Here is a 21,588-nt window from a genome sequence, read left to right as displayed (position 1 = left end):
CTGTTCCTGCCCTATAACTTACATGGGGGTGACCAAAGTTGCCAAAACGTGTTTATTTCGGCTGAAAAACACGTTTTGACAATTTCTGATCACTGGGGTTAAGGGCTGATTCAGTGGGCTCTTCTGAGCCAGGCAGTTACACTGCGATTCCAAGGGTTGAGAAAAAGCGTTTATTTCGGGCTGAAAAACACGTTTTGAAAACTGTGCTGTTCCTGCCCTATAACTTACATGGGGGTGACCAAAGTTGCCAAAACGTGTTTATTTCTGCTGAAAAACACGTTTTGACAATTTCTGATCACTGGGGTTAAGGGCTGATTCAGTGTGCTCTTCTGAGCCAGGCAGTTACACTGCGATTCCAAGGGCTGAGAAAAAGCGTTTATTTCGGGCTGAAAAACACGTTTTGAAAAGTGTGCTGTTCCTGCCCTATAACTTACATGGGGGTGACCAAAGTTGCCAAAACGTGTTTATTTCTGCTGAAAAACACGTTTTGACAATTTCTGCACACTGGGGTTAAGGGCTGACTCAGTGTGCTCTTCTGAGGCAGGCAGTTACACTGCGATTCCAAGGGCTGAGAAAACGCGTTTATTTCGGGCTGAAAAACACGTTTTGAAAAGTGTGCTGTTCCTGCCCTATAACTTAAATGGGGGTGACCAAAGTTGCCAAAACGTGTTTATTTCTGCTGAAAAACACGTTTTGACAATTTCTGATCACTGAGGTTAAGGGCTGACTCAGTGTGCTCTTCTGAGCCAGGCAGTTACACTGCGATTCCAAGGGCTGAGAAAAAGCGTTTATTTCGGGCTGAAAAACACGTTTTGAAAACTGTGCTGTTCCTGCCCTATAACTTAAATGGGGGTGACCAAAGTTGCCAAAACGTGTTTATTTCTGCTGAAAAACACGTTTTGACAATTTCTGATCACTGAGGTTAAGGGCTGACTCAGTGTGCTCTTCTGAGCCAGGCAGTTACACTGCGATTCCAAGGGCTGAGAAAAAGCGTTTATTTCGGGCTGAAAAACACGTTTTGAAAACTGTGCTGTTCCTGCCCTATAACTTACATGGGGGTGACCAAAGTTGCCAAAACGTGTTTATTTCTGCTGAAAAACACGTTTTGACAATTTCTGATCACTGGGGTTAAGGGCTGATTCAGTGGGCTCTTCTGAGCCAGGCAGTTACACTGCGATTCCAAGGGCTGAGAAAAAGCGTTTATTTCGTGCTGAAAAACACGTTTTGAAAACTGTGCTGTTCCTGCCCTATAACTTACATGGGGGTGACCAAAGTTGCCAAAACGTGTTTATTTCTGCTGAAAAACACGTTTTGACAATTTCTGATCACTGGGGTTAAGGGCTGACTCAGTGTGCTCTTCTGAGCCAGGCAGTTACACTGCGATTCCAAGGGCTGAGAAACAGCGTTAATTTCGGGCTGAAAAACACGTTTTGAAAAGTGTGCTGTTCCTGCCCTATAAGTTACATGGGGGTGACCAAAGTTGCCAAAACGTGTTTATTTCTGCTGAAAAACACGTTTTGACAATTTCTGATCACTGGGGTTAAGGGCTGATTCGGTGGGCTCTTCTGAGGCAGGCAGTTACACTGCGATTCCAAGGGCTGAGAAAACGCGTTTATTTCGGGCTGAAAAACACGTTTTGAAAACTGTGCTGTTCCTGCCCTATAACTTAAATGGGGGTGACCAAAGTTGCCAAAACGTGTTTATTTCTGCTGAAAAACTCGTTTTGACAATTTCTGCACACTGGGGTTAAGGGCTGACTCAGTGTGCTCTTCTGAGCCAGGCAGTTACACTGCGATTCCAAGGGCTGAGAAAAAGCGTTTATTTCGGTCTGAAAAACACGTTTTGAAAACTGTGCTGTTCCTGCCCTATAACTTACATGGGGGTGACCAAAGTTGCCAAAACGTGTTTACTTCTGCTGAAAAACACGTTTTGACAATTTCTGCACACTGGGGTTAAGGGCTGACTCAGTGTGCTCTTCTGAGCCAGGCAGTTACACTGCGATTCTAAGGTCTGAGAAAATGCGTTTATTTTGGGCTGAAAAACACGTTTTGAAAAGTTTGCTGTTCCTGCCCTATAAGTTACATGGGGGTGACCAAAGTTGCCAAAACGTGTTTATTTCTGCTGAAAAACACGTTTTGACAATTTCTGATCACTGGGGTTAAGGGCTGACTCAGTGTGCTCTTCTGAGCCAGGCAGTTACACTGCGATTCCAAGGGCTGAGAAAAAGCGTTTATTTCGGGCTGAAAAACACGTTTTGAAAACTGTGCTGTTCCTGCCCTATAAGTTACATGGGGGTGACCAAAGTTGCCAAAACGTGTTTATTTCTGCTGAAAAACACGTTTTGATAATTTCTGATCACTGGGGTTAAGGGCTGATTCAGTGTGCTCTTCTGAGCCAGGCAGTTACACTGCGATTCCAAGGGCTGAGAAAAAGCGTTTATTTCGGTCTGAAAAACACGTTTTGAAAACTGTGCTGTTCCTGCCCTATAACTTAAATGGGGGGACCAAAGTTGCCAAAACGTGTTTATTTCTGCTGAAAAACTCGTTTTGACAATTTCTGCACACTGGGGTTAAGGGCTGACTCAGTGTGCTCTTCTGAGCCAGGCAGTTACACTGCGATTCTAAGGGCTGAGAAAACGCGTTTATTTCGGGCTGAAAAACACGTTTTGAAAACTGTGCTGTTCCTGCCCTATAAGTTACATGGGGGTGACCAAAGTTGCCAAAACGTGTTTATTTCTGCTGAAAAACACGTTTTGACAATTTCTGATCACTGGGGTTAAGGGCTGATTCGGTGGGCTCTTCTGAGGCAGGCAGTTACACTGCGATTCCAAGGGCTGAGAAAACGCGTTTATTTCGGGCTGAAAAACACGTTTTGAAAACTGTGCTGTTCCTGCCCTATAACTTAAATGGGGGTGACCAAAGTTGCCAAAACGTGTTTATTTCTGCTGAAAAACTCGTTTTGACAATTTCTGATCACTGGGGTGAAGGGCTGACTCAGTGTGCTCTTCTGAGCCAGGCAGTTAAACTGCGATTCTAAGGGCTGAGAAAACGCGTTTATTTCGGGTTGAAAAACACGTTTTGAAAAGTGTGCTGTTCCTGCCCTATAAGTTACATGGGGGTGACCAAAGTTGCCAAAACGTGTTTATTTCTGCTGAAAAACACATTTTGACAATTTCTGATCACTGGGGTAAAGGGCTGACTCAGTGTGCTCTTCTGAGCCAGGCAGTTACACTGCGATTCTAAGGGCTGATAAAACGCGTTTATTTCGGGCAGAAAAACACGTTTTGAATAGAGTGCTGTTCCTGCCCTATAACTTACATGGGGGTGACCAAAGTTGCAAAAACGTGTTTATTTCTGCTGAAAAACACGTTTTGACAATTTCTGATCACTGGGGTGAAGGGCTGATTCAGTGGGCTCTTCTGAGCCAGGCAGTTACACTGCGATTCCAAGGGCTGAGAAAAAGCGTTTATTTCGGCCTGAAAAACACGTTTTGAAAACTGTGCTGTTCCTGCCCTATAACTTACATGGGGGTGACCAAAGTTGCCAAAACGTGTTTATTTCTGCTGAAAAACACGTTTTGACAATTTCTGATCACTGGGGTTAAGGGCTGACTCAGTGTGCTCTTCTGAGCCAGGCAGTTACACTGCGATTCCAAGGGCTGAGAAAAAGCGTTTATTTCGGGCTGAAAAACACGTTTTGAAAACTGTGCTGTTCCTGCCCTATAACTTACATGGGGGTGACCAAAGTTGCCAAAACGTGTTTATTTCTGCTGAAAAACACATTTTGACAATTTCTGATCACTGGGGTTAAGGGCTGACTCAGTGTGCTCTTCTGAGCCAGGCAGTTACACTGCGATTCTAAGGGCTGATAAAACGCGTTTATTTCGGGTTGAAAAACACGTTTTGAATAGTGTGCTGTTCCTGCCCTATAACTTACATGGGGGTGACCAAAGTTGCCAAAACGTGTTTATTTCTGCTGAAAAACACGTTTTGACAATTTCTGATCACGGGGGTTAAGGGCTGATTCAGTGGGCTCTTCTGAGCCAGGCAGTTACACTGCGATTCCAAGGGCTGAGAAAAACCGTTTATTTCGGGCTGAAAAACACGTTTTGAAAACTGTGCTGTTCCAGCCCTATAACTTACATGGGGGTGACCAAAGTTGCCAAAACGTGTTTATTTCTGCTTAAAAACACGTTTTGACAATTTCTGCACACTGGGGTTAAGGGCTGACTCAGTGTGCTCTTCTGAGCCAGGCAGTTACACTGCGATTCCAAGGGCTGAGAAAAAGCGTTTATTTCGGGCTGAAAAACACGTTTTGAAAACTGTGCTGTTCCTGCCCTATAACTTACATGGGGGTGACCAAAGTTGCCAAAACGTGTTTATTTCTGCTGAAAAACACGTTTTGACAATTTCTGATCACTGGGGTTAAGGGCTGACTCAGTGTGCTCTTCTGAGCCAGGCAGTTACACTGCGATTCCAAGGGTTGAGAAAAAGCGTTTATTTCGGGCTGAAAAACACGTTTTGAAAACTGTGCTGTTCCTGCCCTATAAGTTACATGGGGGTGACCAAAGTTGCCAAAACGTGTTTATTTCTGCTGAAAAACACGTTTTGACAATTTCTGATCACTGAGGTTAAGGGCTGACTCAGTGTGCTCTTCTGAGCCAGGCAGTTACATTGCGATTCCAAGGGCTGAGAAAACGCGTTTATTTCGGGCTGAAAAACACGTTTTGAAAATTGTGCTGTTCCTGCCCTATAACTTACATGGGGGTGACCAAAGTTGCCAAAACGTGTTTATTTCTGCTGAAAAACACGTTTTGACAATTTCTGATCACTGGGGTTAAGGGCTGATTCAGTGTACTCTTCTGAGCCAGGCAGTTACACTGCGATTCCAAGGGTTGAGAAAAAGCGTTTAATTCGGGCTGAAAAACACGTTTTGAAAACTGTGCTGTTCCTGACCTATAACTTACATGGGGGTGACCAAAGTTGCCAAAACGTGTTTATTTCTGCTGAAAAACACGTTTTGATAATTTTCTATCACGGGGGTTAAGGGCTGATTCAGTGTGCTCTTCTGAGCCAGGCAGTTACACTGCGATTCTAAGGGCTGAGAAAACGCGTTTATTTCGGACTGAAAAACACGTTTTGAAAACTGTGCTGTTCCTGCCCTATAAGTTACATGGGGGTGACCAAAGTTGCCAAAACGTGTTTCTTTCTGCTGAAAAACACGTTTTGACAATTTCTGATCACTGGGGTTAAGGGCTGACTCAGTGTGCTCTTCTGAGCCAGGCAGTTACACTGCGATTCCAAGGGCTGAGAAAAAGCGTTTATTTCGGGCTGAAAAACACGTTTTGAAAAGTGTGCTGTTCCTGCCCTATAAGTTACATGGTGGTGACCAAAGTTGCCAAAACGTGTTTATTTCTGCTGAAAAACACGTTTTGACAATTTCTGCACACTGGGGTTAAGGGCTGACTCAGTGTGCTCTTCTGAGGCAGGCAGTTACACTGCGATTCCAAGGGCTGAGAAAACGCGTTTATTTCGGGCTGAAAAACACGTTTTGAAAAGTGTGCTGTTCCTGCCCTATAACTTAAATGGGGGTGACCAAAGTTGCCAAAACGTGTTTATTTCTGCTGAAAAACACGTTTTGACAATTTCTGATCACTGAGGTTAAGGGCTGACTCAGTGTGCTCTTCTGAGCCAGGCAGTTACACTGCGATTCCAAGGGCTGAGAAAAAGCGTTTATTTCGGGCTGAAAAACACGTTTTGAAAACTGTGCTGTTCCTGCCCTATAACTTACATGGGGGTGACCAAAGTTGCCAAAACGTGTTTATTTCTGCTGAAAAACACGTTTTGACAATTTCTGATCACTGGGGTTAAGGGCTGATTCAGTGGGCTCTTCTGAGCCAGGCAGTTACACTGCGATTCCAAGGGCTGAGAAAAAGCGTTTATTTCGGGCTGAAAAACACGTTTTGAAAACTGTGCTGTTCCTGCCCTATAACTTACATGGGGGTGACCAAAGTTGCCAAAACGTGTTTATTTCTGCTGAAAAACACGTTTTGACAATTTCTGATCACTGGGGTTAAGGGCTGATTCAGTGTGCTCTTCTGAGCCAGGCAGTTACACTGCGATTCCAAGGGCTAAGAAAAAGCGTTTATTTCGGGCTGAAAAACACGTTTTGAAAAGTGTGCTGTTCCTGCCCTATAACTTACATGGGGGTGACCAAAGTTGCCAAAACGTGTTTATTTCTGCTGAAAAACACGTTTTGACAATTTCTGCACACTGGGGTTAAGGGCTGACTCAGTGTGCTCTTCTGAGCCAGGCAGTTACACTGCGATTCCAAGGGCTGAGAAAAAGCGTTTATTTCGGGCTGAAAAACACGTTTTGAAAAGTGTGCTGTTCCTGCCCTATAAGTTACATGGTGGTGACCAAAGTTGCCAAAACGTGTTTATTTCTGCTGAAAAACACGTTTTGACAATTTCTGCACACTGGGGTTAAGGGCTGACTCAGTGTGCTCTTCTGAGGCAGGCAGTTACACTGCGATTCCAAGGGCTGAGAAAACGCGTTTATTTCGGGCTGAAAAACACGTTTTGAAAAGTGTGCTGTTCCTGCCCTATAACTTAAATGGGGTTGACCAAAGTTGCCAAAACGTGTTTATTTCTGCTGAAAAACACGTTTTGACAATTTCTGATCACTGAGGTTAAGGGCTGACTCAGTGTGCTCTTCTGAGCCAGGCAGTTACACTGCGATTCCAAGGGCTGAGAAAAAGCGTTTATTTCGGGCTGAAAAATACGTTTTGAAAACTGTGCTGTTCCTGCCCTATAACTTACATGGGGGTGACCAAAGTTGCCAAAACGTGTTTATTTCTGCTGAAAAACACGGTTTGACAATTTCTGATCACTGGGGTTAAGGGCTGATTCAGTGGGCTCTTCTGAGCCAGGCAGTTACACTGCGATTCCAAGGGCTGAGAAAAAGCGTTTATTTCGGGCTGAAAAACACGTTTTGAAAACTGTGCTGTTCCTGCCCTATAACTTACATGGGGGTGACCAAAGTTGCCAAAACGTGTTTATTTCTGCTGAAAAACACGTTTTGACAATTTCTGATCACTGGGTTTAAGGGCTGACTCAGTGTGCTCTTCTGAGCCAGGCAGTTACACTGCGATTCCAAGGGCTGAGAAAAAGCGTTTATTTCGGGCTGAAAAACACGTTTTGAAAAGTGTGCTGTTCCTGCCCTATAAGTTACATGGGGGTGACCAAAGTTGCCAAAACGTGTTTATTTCTGCTGAAAAACACGTTTTGACAATTTCTGATCACTGGGGTTAAGGGCTGATTCGGTGGGCTCTTCTGAGGCAGGCAGTTACACTGCGATTCCAAGGGCTGAGAAAACGCGTTTATTTCGGGCTGAAAAACACGTTTTGAAAACTGTGCTGTTCCTGCCCTATAACTTAAATGGGGGTGACCAAAGTTGCCAAAACGTGTTTATTTCTGCTGAAAAACTCGTTTTGACAATTTCTGCACACTGGGGTTAAGGGCTGACTCAGTGTGCTCTTCTGAGCCAGGCAGTTACACTGCGATTCCAAGGGCTGAGAAAAAGCGTTTATTTCGGTCTGAAAAACACGTTTTGAAAACTGTGCTGTTCCTGCCCTATAACTTACATGGGGGTGACCAAAGTTGCCAAAACGTGTTTACTTCTGCTGAAAAACACGTTTTGACAATTTCTGCACACTGGGGTTAAGGGCTGACTCAGTGTGCTCTTCTGAGCCAGGCAGTTACACTGCGATTCTAAGGTCTGAGAAAATGCGTTTATTTTGGGCTGAAAAACACGTTTTGAAAAGTTTGCTGTTCCTGCCCTATAAGTTACATGGGGGTGACCAAAGTTGCCAAAACGTGTTTATTTCTGCTGAAAAACACGTTTTGACAATTTCTGATCACTGGGGTTAAGGGCTGACTCAGTGTGCTCTTCTGAGCCAGGCAGTTACACTGTGATTCCAAGGGCTGAGAAAAAGCGTTTATTTCGGGCTGAAAAACACGTTTTGAAAACTGTGCTGTTCCTGCCCTATAAGTTACATGGGGGTGACCAAAGTTGCCAAAACGTGTTTATTTCTGCTGAAAAACACGTTTTGACAATTTCTGATCACGGGGGTTAAGGGCTGATTCAGTGGGCTCTTCTGAGCCAGGCAGTTACACTGCGATTCCAAGGGCTGAGAAAAAGCGTTTATTTCGGGCTGAAAAACACGTTTTGAAAACTGTGCTGTTCCAGCCCTATAACTTACATGGGGGTGACCAAAGTTGCCAAAACGTGTTTATTTCTGCTTAAAAACACGTTTTGACAATTTCTGCACACTGGGGTTAAGGGCTGACTCAGTGTGCTCTTCTGAGCCAGGCAGTTACACTGCGATTCCAAGGGCTGAGAAAAAGCGTTTATTTCGAGCTGAAAAACACGTTTTGAAAACTGTGCTGTTCCAGCCCTATAAGTTACATGGTGGTGACCAAAGTTGCCAAAACGTGTTTATTTCTGCTGAAAAACACGTTTTGACAATTTCTGCACACTGGGGCTAAGGGCTGACTCAGTGTGCTCTTCTGAGCCAGGCAGTTACACTGCGATTCTAAGGGCTGAGAAAACGCGTTTATTTCGGGCTGAAAAACACGTTTTGAAAACTGTGCTGTTCCTGCCCTATAAGTTACATGGGGGTGACCAAAGTTGCCAAAACGCGTTTCTTTCTGCTGAAAAACACGTTTTGACAATTTCTGATCACTGGGGTTAAGGGCTGACTCAGTGTGCTCTTCTGAGCCAGGCAGTTACACTGCGATTCCAAGGGCTGAGAAAAAGCGTTTATTTCGGGCTGAAAAACACGTTTTGAAAAGTGTGCTGTTCCTGCCCTATAAGTTACATGGTGGTGACCAAAGTTGCCAAAACGTGTTTATTTCTGCTGAAAAACACGTTTTGACAATTTCTGCACACTGGGGTTAAGGGCTGACTCAGTGTGCTCTTCTGAGGCAGGCAGTTACACTGCGATTCCAAGGGCTGAGAAAACGCGTTTATTTCGGGCTGAAAAACACGTTTTGAAAAGTGTGCTGTTCCTGCCCTATAACTTAAATGGGGGTGACCAAAGTTGCCAAAACGTGTTTATTTCTGCTGAAAAACACGTTTTGACAATTTCTGATCACTGAGGTTAAGGGCTGACTCAGTGTGCTCTTCTGAGCCAGGCAGTTACACTGCGATTCCAAGGGCTGAGAAAAAGCGTTTATTTCGGGCTGAAAAACACGTTTTGAAAACTGTGCTGTTCCTGCCCTATAACTTACATGGGGGTGACCAAAGTTGCCAAAACGTGTTTATTTCTGCTGAAAAACACGTTTTGACAATTTCTGATCACTGGGGTTAAGGGCTGATTCAGTGGGCTCTTCTGAGCCAGGCAGTTACACTGCGATTCCAAGGGCTGAGAAAAAGCGTTTATTTCGGGCTGAAAAACACGTTTTGAAAACTGTGCTGTTCCTGCCCTATAACTTACATGGGGGTGACCAAAGTTGCCAAAACGTGTTTATTTCTGCTGAAAAACACGTTTTGACAATTTCTGATCACTGGGATTAAGGGCTGATTCAGTGTGCTCTTCTGAGCCAAGGAAGTTACACTGCGATTCCAAGGGTTGAGAAAAAGCGTTTATTTCGGGCTGAAAAACACGTTTTGAAAAGTGTGCTGTTCCTGCCCTATAAGTTACATGGGGGTGACCAAAGTTGCCAAAACGTGTTTATTTCTGCTAAAAAACACGTTTTGACAATTTCTGCACACTGGGGTTAAGGGCTGACTCAGTGTGCTCTTCTGAGCCAGGCAGTTACACTGCGATTCCAAGGGCTGAGAAAAAGCGTTTATTTCGGGCTGAAAAACACGTTTTGAAAACTGTGCTGTTCCTGCCCTATAACTTACATGGGGGTGACCAAAGTTGCCAAAACGTGTTTATTTCTGCTGAAAAACACGTTTTGACAATTTCTGCACACTGGGGTTAAGGGCTGACTCAGTGTGCTCTTCTGAGCCAGGCAGTTACACTGCGATTCCAAGGGCTGAGAAAAAGCGTTTATTTCGGGCTGAAAAACACGTTTTGAAAACTGTGCTGTTCCTGCCCTATAACTTACATGGGGGTGACCAAAGTTGCCAAAACGTGTTTATTTCTGCTGAAAAACACGTTTTGACAATTTCTGATCACTGGGGTTAAGGGCTGATTCAGTGGGCTCTTCTGAGCCAGGCAGTTACACTGCGATTCTAAGGGCTGAGAAAACGCGTTTATTTCGGGCTGAAAAACACGTTTTGAAAACTGTGCTGTTCCTGCCCTATAAGTTACATGGGGGTGACCAAAGTTGCCAAAACGTGTTTCTTTCTGCTGAAAAACACGTTTTGACAATTTCTGATCACTGGGGTTAAGGGCTGACTCAGTGTGCTCTTCTGAGCCAGGCAGTTACACTGCGATTCCAAGGGCTGAGAAAAAGCGTTTATTTCGGGCTGAAAAACACGTTTTGAAAAGTGTGCTGTTCCTGCCCTATAAGTTACATGGTGGTGACCAAAGTTGCCAAAACGTGTTTATTTCTGCTGAAAAACACGTTTTGACAATTTCTGCACACTGGGGTTAAGGGCTGATTCAGTGGGCTCTTCTGAGCCAGGCAGTTACACTGCGATTCCAAGGGCTGAGAAAAAGCGTTTATTTCGGGCTGAAAAACACGTTTTGAAAACTGTGCTGTTCCTGCCCTATAACTTACATGGGGGTGACCAAAGTTGCCAAAACGTGTTTATTTCTGCTGAAAAACACGTTTTGACAATTTCTGATCACTGGGGTTAAGGGCTGACTCAGTGTGCTCTTCTGAGCCAGGCAGTTACACTGCGATTCCAAGGGCTGAGAAACAGCGTTAATTTCGGGCTGAAAAACACGTTTTGAAAAGTGTGCTGTTCCTGCCCTATAAGTTACATGGGGGTGACCAAAGTTGCCAAAACGTGTTTATTTCTGCTGAAAAACACGTTTTGACAATTTCTGATCACTGGGGTTAAGGGCTGATTCGGTGGGCTCTTCTGAGGCAGGCAGTTACACTGCGATTCCAAGGGCTGAGAAAACGCGTTTATTTCGGGCTGAAAAACACGTTTTGAAAACTGTGCTGTTCCTGCCCTATAACTTAAATGGGGGTGACCAAAGTTGCCAAAACGTGTTTATTTCTGCTGAAAAACTCGTTTTGACAATTTCTGCACACTGGGGTTAAGGGCTGACTCAGTGTGCTCTTCTGAGCCAGGCAGTTACACTGCGATTCCAAGGGCTGAGAAAAAGCGTTTATTTCGGTCTGAAAAACACGTTTTGAAAACTGTGCTGTTCCTGCCCTATAACTTACATGGGGGTGACCAAAGTTGCCAAAACGTGTTTACTTCTGCTGAAAAACACGTTTTGACAATTTCTGCACACTGGGGTTAAGGGCTGACTCAGTGTGCTCTTCTGAGCCAGGCAGTTACACTGCGATTCTAAGGTCTGAGAAAATGCGTTTATTTTGGGCTGAAAAACACGTTTTGAAAAGTTTGCTGTTCCTGCCCTATAAGTTACATGGGGGTGACCAAAGTTGCCAAAACGTGTTTATTTCTGCTGAAAAACACGTTTTGACAATTTCTGATCACTGGGGTTAAGGGCTGACTCAGTGTGCTCTTCTGAGCCAGGCAGTTACACTGCGATTCCAAGGGCTGAGAAAAAGCGTTTATTTCGGGCTGAAAAACACGTTTTGAAAACTGTGCTGTTCCTGCCCTATAAGTTACATGGGGGTGACCAAAGTTGCCAAAACGTGTTTATTTCTGCTGAAAAACACGTTTTGATAATTTCTGATCACTGGGGTTAAGGGCTGATTCAGTGTGCTCTTCTGAGCCAGGCAGTTACACTGCGATTCCAAGGGCTGAGAAAAAGCGTTTATTTCGGTCTGAAAAACACGTTTTGAAAACTGTGCTGTTCCTGCCCTATAACTTAAATGGGGGGACCAAAGTTGCCAAAACGTGTTTATTTCTGCTGAAAAACTCGTTTTGACAATTTCTGCACACTGGGGTTAAGGGCTGACTCAGTGTGCTCTTCTGAGCCAGGCAGTTACACTGCGATTCTAAGGGCTGAGAAAACGCGTTTATTTCGGGCTGAAAAACACGTTTTGAAAACTGTGCTGTTCCTGCCCTATAAGTTACATGGGGGTGACCAAAGTTGCCAAAACGTGTTTATTTCTGCTGAAAAACACGTTTTGACAATTTCTGATCACTGGGGTTAAGGGCTGATTCGGTGGGCTCTTCTGAGGCAGGCAGTTACACTGCGATTCCAAGGGCTGAGAAAACGCGTTTATTTCGGGCTGAAAAACACGTTTTGAAAACTGTGCTGTTCCTGCCCTATAACTTAAATGGGGGTGACCAAAGTTGCCAAAACGTGTTTATTTCTGCTGAAAAACTCGTTTTGACAATTTCTGATCACTGGGGTGAAGGGCTGACTCAGTGTGCTCTTCTGAGCCAGGCAGTTAAACTGCGATTCTAAGGGCTGAGAAAACGCGTTTATTTCGGGTTGAAAAACACGTTTTGAAAAGTGTGCTGTTCCTGCCCTATAAGTTACATGGGGGTGACCAAAGTTGCCAAAACGTGTTTATTTCTGCTGAAAAACACATTTTGACAATTTCTGATCACTGGGGTAAAGGGCTGACTCAGTGTGCTCTTCTGAGCCAGGCAGTTACACTGCGATTCTAAGGGCTGATAAAACGCGTTTATTTCGGGCAGAAAAACACGTTTTGAATAGAGTGCTGTTCCTGCCCTATAACTTACATGGGGGTGACCAAAGTTGCAAAAACGTGTTTATTTCTGCTGAAAAACACGTTTTGACAATTTCTGATCACTGGGGTGAAGGGCTGATTCAGTGGGCTCTTCTGAGCCAGGCAGTTACACTGCGATTCCAAGGGCTGAGAAAAAGCGTTTATTTCGGGCTGAAAAACACGTTTTGAAAACTGTGCTGTTCCTGCCCTATAACTTACATGGGGGTGACCAAAGTTGCCAAAACGTGTTTATTTCTGCTGAAAAACACGTTTTGACAATTTCTGATCACTGGGGATAAGGGCTGACTCAGTGTGCTCTTCTGAGCCAGGCAGTTACACTGCGTTTCCAAGGGCTGAGAAAAAGCGTTTATTTCGGGCTGAAAAACACGTTTTGAAAACTGTGCTGTTCCTGCCCTATAACTTACATGGGGGTGACCAAAGTTGCCAAAACGTGTTTATTTCTGCTGAAAAACACATTTTGACAATTTCTGATCACTGGGGTTAAGGGCTGACTCAGTGTGCTCTTCTGAGCCAGGCAGTTACACTGCGATTCTAAGGGCTGATAAAACGCGTTTATTTCGGGTTGAAAAACACGTTTTGAATAGTGTGCTGTTCCTGCCCTATAACTTACATGGGGGTGACCAAAGTTGCCAAAACGTGTTTATTTCTGCTGAAAAACACGTTTTGACAATTTCTGATCACGGGGGTTAAGGGCTGATTCAGTGGGCTCTTCTGAGCCAGGCAGTTACACTGCGATTCCAAGGGCTGAGAAAAACCGTTTATTTCGGGCTGAAAAACACGTTTTGAAAACTGTGCTGTTCCAGCCCTATAACTTACATGGGGGTGACCAAAGTTGCCAAAACGTGTTTATTTCTGCTTAAAAACACGTTTTGACAATTTCTGCACACTGGGGTTAAGGGCTGACTCAGTGTGCTCTTCTGAGCCAGGCAGTTACACTGCGATTCCAAGGGCTGAGAAAAAGCGTTTATTTCGGGCTGAAAAACACGTTTTGAAAACTGTGCTGTTCCTGCCCTATAACTTACATGGGGGTGACCAAAGTTGCCAAAACGTGTTTATTTCTGCTGAAAAACACGTTTTGACAATTTCTGATCACTGGGGTTAAGGGCTGACTCAGTGTGCTCTTCTGAGCCAGGCAGTTACACTGCGATTCCAAGGGTTGAGAAAAAGCGTTTATTTCGGGCTGAAAAACACGTTTTGAAAACTGTGCTGTTCCTGCCCTATAAGTTACATGGGGGTGACCAAAGTTGCCAAAACGTGTTTATTTCTGCTGAAAAACACGTTTTGACAATTTCTGATCACTGAGGTTAAGGGCTGACTCAGTGTGCTCTTCTGAGCCAGGCAGTTACATTGCGATTCCAAGGGCTGAGAAAACGCGTTTATTTCGGGCTGAAAAACACGTTTTGAAAATTGTGCTGTTCCTGCCCTATAACTTACATGGGGGTGACCAAAGTTGCCAAAACGTGTTTATTTCTGCTGAAAAACACGTTTTGACAATTTCTGATCACTGGGGTTAAGGGCTGATTCAGTGTACTCTTCTGAGCCAGGCAGTTACACTGCGATTCCAAGGGTTGAGAAAAAGCGTTTAATTCGGGCTGAAAAACACGTTTTGAAAACTGTGCTGTTCCTGACCTATAACTTACATGGGGGTGACCAAAGTTGCCAAAACGTGTTTATTTCTGCTGAAAAACACGTTTTGATAATTTTCTATCACGGGGGTTAAGGGCTGATTCAGTGTGCTCTTCTGAGCCAGGCAGTTACACTGCGATTCTAAGGGCTGAGAAAACGCGTTTATTTCGGACTGAAAAACACGTTTTGAAAACTGTGCTGTTCCTGCCCTATAAGTTACATGGGGGTGACCAAAGTTGCCAAAACGTGTTTCTTTCTGCTGAAAAACACGTTTTGACAATTTCTGATCACTGGGGTTAAGGGCTGACTCAGTGTGCTCTTCTGAGCCAGGCAGTTACACTGCGATTCCAAGGGCTGAGAAAAAGCGTTTATTTCGGGCTGAAAAACACGTTTTGAAAAGTGTGCTGTTCCTGCCCTATAAGTTACATGGTGGTGACCAAAGTTGCCAAAACGTGTTTATTTCTGCTGAAAAACACGTTTTGACAATTTCTGCACACTGGGGTTAAGGGCTGACTCAGTGTGCTCTTCTGAGGCAGGCAGTTACACTGCGATTCCAAGGGCTGAGAAAACGCGTTTATTTCGGGCTGAAAAACACGTTTTGAAAAGTGTGCTGTTCCTGCCCTATAACTTAAATGGGGGTGACCAAAGTTGCCAAAACGTGTTTATTTCTGCTGAAAAACACGTTTTGACAATTTCTGATCACTGAGGTTAAGGGCTGACTCAGTGTGCTCTTCTGAGCCAGGCAGTTACACTGCGATTCCAAGGGCTGAGAAAAAGCGTTTATTTCGGGCTGAAAAACACGTTTTGAAAACTGTGCTGTTCCTGCCCTATAACTTACATGGGGGTGACCAAAGTTGCCAAAACGTGTTTATTTCTGCTGAAAAACACGTTTTGACAATTTCTGATCACTGGGGTTAAGGGCTGATTCAGTGGGCTCTTCTGAGCCAGGCAGTTACACTGCGATTCCAAGGGCTGAGAAAAAGCGTTTATTTCGGGCTGAAAAACACGTTTTGAAAACTGTGCTGTTCCTGCCCTATAACTTACATGGGGGTGACCAAAGTTGCCAAAACGTGTTTATTTCTGCTGAAAAACACGTTTTGACAATTTCTGATCACTGGGGTTAAGGGCTGATTCAGTGTGCTCTTCTGAGCCAGGCAGTTACACTGCGATTCCAAGGGCTAAGAAAAAGCGTTTATTTCGGGCTGAAAAACACGTTTTGAAAAGTGTGCTGTTCCTGCCCTATAACTTACATGGGGGTGACCAAAGTTGCCAAAACGTGTTTATTTCTGCTGAAAAACACGTTTTGACAATTTCTGCACACTGGGGTTAAGGGCTGACTCAGTGTGCTCTTCTGAGCCAGGCAGTTACACTGCGATTCTAAGGTCTGAGAAAATGCGTTTATTTTGGGCTGAAAAACACGTTTTGAAAAGTTTGCTGTTCCTGCCCTATAAGTTACATGGGGGTGACCAAAGTTGCCAAAACGTGTTTATTTCTGCTGAAAAACACGTTTTGACAATTTCTGATCACTGGGGTTAAGGGCTGACTCAGTGTGCTCTTCTGAGCCAGGCAGTTACACTGCGATTCCAAGGGCTGAGAAAAAGCGTTTATTTCGGGCTGAAAAACACGTTTTGAAAACTGTGCTGTTCCTGCCCTATAAGTTACATGGGGGTGACCAAAGTTGCCAAAACGTGTTTATTTCTGCTGAAAAACACGTTTTGATAATTTCTGATCACTGGGGTTAAGGGCTGATTCAGTGTGCTCTTCTGAGCCAGGCAGTTACACTGCGATTCCAAGGGCTGAGAAAAAGCGTTTATTTCGGTCTGAAAAACACGTTTTGAAAACTGTGCTGTTCCTGCCCTATAACTTAAATGGGGGGACCAAAGTTGCCAAAACGTGTTTATTTCTGCTGAAAAACTCGTTTTGACAATTTCTGCACACTGGGGTTAAGGGCTGACTCAGTGTGCTCTTCTGAGCCAGGCAGTTACACTGCGATTCTAAGGGCTGAGAAAACGCGTTTATTTCGGGCTGAAAAACACGTTTTGAAAACTGTGCTGTTCCTGCCCTATAAGTTACATGGGGGTGACCAAAGTTGCCAAAACGTGTTTATTTCTGCTGAAAAACACGTTTTGACAATTTCTGATCACTGGGGTTAAGGGCTGATTCGGTGGGCTCTTCTGAGGCAGGCAGTTACACTGCGATTCCAAGGGCTGAGAAAACGCGTTTATTTCGGGCTGAAAAACACGTTTTGAAAACTGTGCTGTTCCTGCCCTATAACTTAAATGGGGGTGACCAAAGTTGCCAAAACGTGTTTATTTCTGCTGAAAAACTCGTTTTGACAATTTCTGATCACTGGGGTGAAGGGCTGACTCAGTGTGCTCTTCTGAGCCAGGCAGTTAAACTGCGATTCTAAGGGCTGAGAAAACGCGTTTATTTCGGGTTGAAAAACACGTTTTGAAAAGTGTGCTGTTCCTGCCCTATAAGTTACATGGGGGTGACCAAAGTTGCCAAAACGTGTTTATTTCTGCTGAAAAACACATTTTGACAATTTCTGATCACTGGGGTAAAGGGCTGACTCAGTGTGCTCTTCTGAGCCAGGCAGTTACACTGCGATTCTAAGGGCTGATAAAACGCGTTTATTTCGGGCAGAAAAACACGTTTTGAATAGAGTGCTGTTCCTGCCCTATAACTTACATGGGGGTGACCAAAGTTGCAAAAACGTGTTTATTTCTGCTGAAAAACACGTTTTGACAATTTCTGATCACTGGGGTGAAGGGCTGATTCAGTGGGCTCTTCTGAGCCAGGCAGTTACACTGCGATTCCAAGGGCTGAGAAAAAGCGTTTATTTCGGCCTGAAAAACACGTTTTGAAAACTGTGCTGTTCCTGCCCTATAACTTACATGGGGGTGACCAAAGTTGCCAAAACGTGTTTATTTCTGCTGAAAAACACGTTTTGACAATTTCTGATCACTGGGGTTAAGGGCTGACTCAGTGTGCTCTTCTGAGCCAGGCAGTTACACTGCGATTCCAAGGGCTGAGAAAAAGCGTTTATTTCGGGCTGAAAAACACGTTTTGAAAACTGTGCTGTTCCTGCCCTATAACTTACATGGGGGTGACCAAAGTTGCCAAAACGTGTTTATTTCTGCTGAAAAACACATTTTGACAATTTCTGATCACTGGGGTTAAGGGCTGACTCAGTGTGCTCTTCTGAGCCAGGCAGTTACACTGCGATTCTAAGGGCTGATAAAACGCGTTTATTTCGGGTTGAAAAACACGTTTTGAATAGTGTGCTGTTCCTGCCCTATAACTTACATGGGGGTGACCAAAGTTGCCAAAACGTGTTTATTTCTGCTGAAAAACACGTTTTGACAATTTCTGATCACGGGGGTTAAGGGCTGATTCAGTGGGCTCTTCTGAGCCAGGCAGTTACACTGCGATTCCAAGGGCTGAGAAAAACCGTTTATTTCGGGCTGAAAAACACGTTTTGAAAACTGTGCTGTTCCAGCCCTATAACTTACATGGGGGTGACCAAAGTTGCCAAAACGTGTTTATTTCTGCTTAAAAACACGTTTTGACAATTTCTGCACACTGGGGTTAAGGGCTGACTCAGTGTGCTCTTCTGAGCCAGGCAGTTACACTGCGATTCCAAGGGCTGAGAAAAAGCGTTTATTTCGGGCTGAAAAACACGTTTTGAAAACTGTGCTGTTCCTGCCCTATAACTTACATGGGGGTGACCAAAGTTGCCAAAACGTGTTTATTTCTGCTGAAAAACACGTTTTGACAATTTCTGATCACTGGGGTTAAGGGCTGACTCAGTGTGCTCTTCTGAGCCAGGCAGTTACACTGCGATTCCAAGGGTTGAGAAAAAGCGTTTATTTCGGGCTGAAAAACACGTTTTGAAAACTGTGCTGTTCCTGCCCTATAAGTTACATGGGGGTGACCAAAGTTGCCAAAACGTGTTTATTTCTGCTGAAAAACACGTTTTGACAATTTCTGATCACTGAGGTTAAGGGCTGACTCAGTGTGCTCTTCTGAGCCAGGCAGTTACATTGCGATTCCAAGGGCTGAGAAAACGCGTTTATTTCGGGCTGAAAAACACGTTTTGAAAATTGTGCTGTTCCTGCCCTATAACTTACATGGGGGTGACCAAAGTTGCCAAAACGTGTTTATTTCTGCTGAAAAACACGTTTTGACAATTTCTGATCACTGGGGTTAAGGGCTGATTCAGTGTACTCTTCTGAGCCAGGCAGTTACACTGCGATTCCAAGGGTTGAGAAAAAGCGTTTAATTCGGGCTGAAAAACACGTTTTGAAAACTGTGCTGTTCCTGACCTATAACTTACATGGGGGTGACCAAAGTTGCCAAAACGTGTTTATTTCTGCTGAAAAACACGTTTTGATAATTTTCTATCACGGGGGTTAAGGGCTGATTCAGTGTGCTCTTCTGAGCCAGGCAGTTACACTGCGATTCTAAGGGCTGAGAAAACGCGTTTATTTCGGACTGAAAAACACGTTTTGAAAACTGTGCTGTTCCTGCCCTATAAGTTACATGGGGGTGACCAAAGTTGCCAAAACGTGTTTCTTTCTGCTGAAAAACACGTTTTGACAATTTCTGATCACTGGGGTTAAGGGCTGACTCAGTGTGCTCTTCTGAGCCAGGCAGTTACACTGCGATTCCAAGGGCTGAGAAAAAGCGTTTATTTCGGGCTGAAAAACACGTTTTGAAAAGTGTGCTGTTCCTGCCCTATAAGTTACATGGTGGTGACCAAAGTTGCCAAAACGTGTTTATTTCTGCTGAAAAACACGTTTTGACAATTTCTGCACACTGGGGTTAAGGGCTGACTCAGTGTGCTCTTCTGAGGCAGGCAGTTACACTGCGATTCCAAGGGCTGAGAAAACGCGTTTATTTCGGGCTGAAAAACACGTTTTGAAAAGTGTGCTGTTCCTGCCCTATAACTTAAATGGGGGTGACCAAAGTTGCCAAAACGTGTTTATTTCTGCTGAAAAACACGTTTTGACAATTTCTGATCACTGAGGTTAAGGGCTGACTCAGTGTGCTCTTCTGAGCCAGGCAGTTACACTGCGATTCCAAGGGCTGAGAAAAAGCGTTTATTTCGGGCTGAAAAACACGTTTTGAAAACTGTGCTGTTCCTGCCCTATAACTTACATGGGGGTGACCAAAGTTGCCAAAACGTGTTTATTTCTGCTGAAAAACACGTTTTGACAATTTCTGATCACTGGGGTTAAGGGCTGATTCAGTGGGCTCTTCTGAGCCAGGCAGTTACACTGCGATTCCAAGGGCTGAGAAAAAGCGTTTATTTCGGGCTGAAAAACACGTTTTGAAAACTGTGCTGTTCCTGCCCTATAACTTACATGGGGGTGACCAAAGTTGCCAAAACGTGTTTATTTCTGCTGAAAAACACGTTTTGACAATTTCTGATCACTGGGGTTAAGGGCTGATTCAGTGTGCTCTTCTGAGCCAGGCAGTTACACTGCGATTCCAAGGGCTAAGAAAAAGCGTTTATTTCGGGCTGAAAAACACGTTTTGAAAAGTGTGCTGTTCCTGCCCCATAACTTACATGGGGGTGACCAAAGTTGCCAAAACGTGTTTATTTCTGCTGAAAAACACGTTTTGACAATTTCTGCACACTGGGGTTAAGGGCTGACTCAGTGTGCTCTTCTGAGCCAGGCAGTTACACTGCGATTCCAAGGGCTGAGAAAAAGCGTTTATTTCGGGCTGAAAAACACGTTTTGAAAAGTGTGCTGTTCCTGCCCTATAAGTTACATGGTGGTGACCAAAGTTGCCAAAACGTGTTTATTTCTGCTGAAAAACACGTTTTGACAATTTCTGCACACTGGGGTTAAGGGCTGACTCAGTGTGCTCTTCTGAGGCAGGCAGTTACACTGCGATTCCAAGGGCTGAGAAAACGCGTTTATTTCGGGCTGAAAAACACGTTTTGAAAAGTGTGCTGTTCCTGCCCTATAACTTAAATGGGGTTGACCAAAGTTGCCAAAACGTGTTTATTTCTGCTGAAAAACACGTTTTGACAATTTCTGATCACTGAGGTTAAGGGCTGACTCAGTGTGCTCTTCTGAGCCAGGCAGTTACACTGCGATTCCAAGGGCTGAGAAAAAGCGTTTATTTCGGGCTGAAAAATACGTTTTGAAAACTGTGCTGTTCCTGCCCTATAACTTACATGGGGGTGACCAAAGTTGCCAAAACGTGTTTATTTCTGCTGAAAAACACGGTTTGACAATTTCTGATCACTGGGGTTAAGGGCTGATTCAGTGGGCTCTTCTGAGCCAGGCAGTTACACTGCGATTCCAAGGGCTGAGAAAAAGCGTTTATTTCGGGCTGAAAAACACGTTTTGAAAACTGTGCTGTTCCTGCCCTATAACTTACATGGGGGTGACCAAAGTTGCCAAAACGTGTTTATTTCTGCTGAAAAACACGTTTTGACAATTTCTGATCACTGGGTTTAAGGGCTGACTCAGTGTGCTCTTCTGAGCCAGGCAGTTACACTGCGATTCCAAGGGCTGAGAAAAAGCGTTTATTTCGGGCTGAAAAACACGTTTTGAAAAGTGTGCTGTTCCTGCCCTATAAGTTACATGGGGGTGACCAAAGTTGCCAAAACGTGTTTATTTCTGCTGAAAAACACGTTTTGACAATTTCTGATCACTGGGGTTAAGGGCTGATTCGGTGGGCTCTTCTGAGGCAGGCAGTTACACTGCGATTCCAAGGGCTGAGAAAACGCGTTTATTTCGGGCTGAAAAACACGTTTTGAAAACTGTGCTGTTCCTGCCCTATAACTTAAATGGGGGTGACCAAAGTTGCCAAAACGTGTTTATTTCTGCTGAAAAACTCGTTTTGACAATTTCTGCACACTGGGGTTAAGGGCTGACTCAGTGTGCTCTTCTGAGCCAGGCAGTTACACTGCGATTCCAAGGGCTGAGAAAAAGCGTTTATTTCGGTCTGAAAAACACGTTTTGAAAACTGTGCTGTTCCTGCCCTATAACTTACATGGGGGTGACCAAAGTTGCCAAAACGTGTTTACTTCTGCTGAAAAACACGTTTTGACAATTTCTGCACACTGGGGTTAAGGGCTGACTCAGTGTGCTCTTCTGAGCCAGGCAGTTACACTGCGATTCTAAGGTCTGAGAAAAT

Source organism: Atractosteus spatula, chromosome 17, assembly GCF_055471065.1.
Source record: "Atractosteus spatula isolate fAtrSpa1 chromosome 17, fAtrSpa1.hap1, whole genome shotgun sequence".
Taxonomy (NCBI): Eukaryota; Metazoa; Chordata; class Actinopteri; order Semionotiformes; family Lepisosteidae; genus Atractosteus; species Atractosteus spatula.
Note: the sequence above shows the minus strand (reverse complement) of the source record.